The sequence below is a fragment of the Pygoscelis adeliae genome, unplaced genomic scaffold (assembly GCF_000699105.1).
Source record: "Pygoscelis adeliae isolate BGI_AS28 unplaced genomic scaffold, ASM69910v1 Scaffold390, whole genome shotgun sequence".
Lineage (NCBI taxonomy): Eukaryota > Metazoa > Chordata > Aves > Sphenisciformes > Spheniscidae > Pygoscelis > Pygoscelis adeliae.
Genome location: NW_008823921.1, coordinates 61,148 through 63,114, shown reverse-complemented (window position 1 = coordinate 63,114; position 1,967 = coordinate 61,148).

Sequence of the window (1,967 nt, the reverse complement as noted above, 5' to 3'; positions counted from 1 at the left end):
AGCCCCCAGCCTGCATGGGCAGAGCTCCAGGTGGCCCTGCCTGCATCAGGGTCCAGGGAGCCTCGGGCACCGGGAGGCACCCAGGGGAAGGCAGGGTGACCCGGGCCAGCAGCGCCTGGAGGGGCACAGGGCGGAAGGGGCCAGAGTGCAGGGGGGGCGATCCCAGGTGCCCCTTCCCCAGGATGGGGGAGCTGGTCCCTCGCTGGGTCCCCCTCCGGCCATCCAGCCCCTGCCCAGTGCTCAGCCCCCCCGGGGCGCTAATAGGGAGCTGCCAGCAGGTCCCCAGGGACCCTGGGGCACAGTCCAGCCCCAGGGGGAAGAAGAAGAGGGTGACACCTCAGCTTTGGGCGGGCTTTTTCAGCTGTTTTTGCAATGCATGGCCACGGTGCCTGCTCTGAAGGCATGTCTGTGCTGCGTTTCGGAAGGAGGGCTTTACAGATCTGTGTGAGGATGCAGAAATGGGCCCCACGTGCCCACGCAACCCTCACCTACTCCCCTGGGAGACTCCACCCCCCCCCACACAACCAGTCTCCCGGTGCACCGAAGCCTCGCTCTGCCCAGGGAAAGCCTTACTAGCCCGGCAGGCGGGGGCTGAACAAACCATGGAGGTGAGGAGGTCGGATCCAGGGTGCGGGGGCTCCCCATCCCATCTCAGGGGTCAGCATCACCCTTGGGCCGAGCTCGGTTGTACCAGATGAGCACATGGGGCTCAGGGGAAGAAGGATCTGGGGATGCATCTCCGTCATGCTCCCCTTGGCGGACAGAAACCGGGGGACACCCCGGGAGCACGAACAGGAGCGATAAGAAATCTCTGCTCAGCCCGAGTCCTGCCCCGTCCTCTGCCTTTGTCAGGCTCTCTGCCCTGCAGCCCCTCGCTGGGCAGCCCCTCGCTTGGGGGGTGTCTACTTACCCCAGGGCTTATTATGGCATCATTTAACTTTTCTCCTTAAAAGTTTTCTCCGCTGCTCTTGGCTTTCAGCCTGGTATGTTGAGCCCAGCGGTGCTGCCTGCGCGGGGTCGGGGCTGTGGGCAGAGGAGATGTTCTCCCTGCTCCGGTCTGCCTCGAGGGCCATGTGCAGGGCTGTGTGCCCAGGGAAGGGCTGCGGGATGGGGGAAATTAGGGGTTTTCTTATTTTTGAAATGTGTTAACAGAAAGTCAGCATGGCCGTGTGTCCAGCTGGACCTTTCCCCCCGGACCCAACGCTGCAGCCCAGTGGAAGAGCTGCTCCTTGTTGGGGAGGCCAGAGGAAAGCATTTGAGAAGGGGTGAGTGGTGCTGAGACATGGCGGCGGAGCAGAACCCAAGTGCTCACGGGCTTGCTCCAGCCTTCCCAGCGTGCTCCAGCCTTCCCAGTGCGCTCCAGCCTTCCCAGTGCGCTCCGGTGGGGCAATGGGCCAGTGCGCAGCAGTGCTGAGCGGAGGGCTGCTGCGGGGGGGGTTCAAGCTCACCTGGAGCGTGGCCTTTTGATCACCTGGCTGCAAATCCTTCCTACCCAGCATCTTCTCTGGAGCTGAGCTCTGGGGCAGAAAGCTGCTGCCTCCCTCCCCCTCTCGCTCTGCGAGGAAGGGAGCAAGGCACGCAGGCGTTCCAGGAAGGCTTTCCTTCCAGCTTGGCCAGGACGGGAATAAAGAGGTACAGCTGAGTGGGTTGGCTTCAGAAAAGTCATACCACTGAAGGGAAGATGTCTTCTTCCTCCCAGGGAAGAGCGAGTTGGGTTGGGTCCGCCTGGGGCTGGAGGGCACCGGTGGGTGGGCCGGGCTGGCAGGGTGGGTTCCCCGTGGAGCCGAGGGGCCCCTTCCCGGCAGAACTGGGATGAAGGGCAAGAGAAAAGGAAGGGTGGCCGTTAGGAGCCCGTCCGAGCTCGTGGCCCCCTCCTAGGGCACGGCGTCCCCCCAAACCACCCTCCTCGCCGCCGCCGCCTCCCTCGCGTCTTCAGCCCGGCCTTGCCGAGCGCCGGGCTGGTGGCA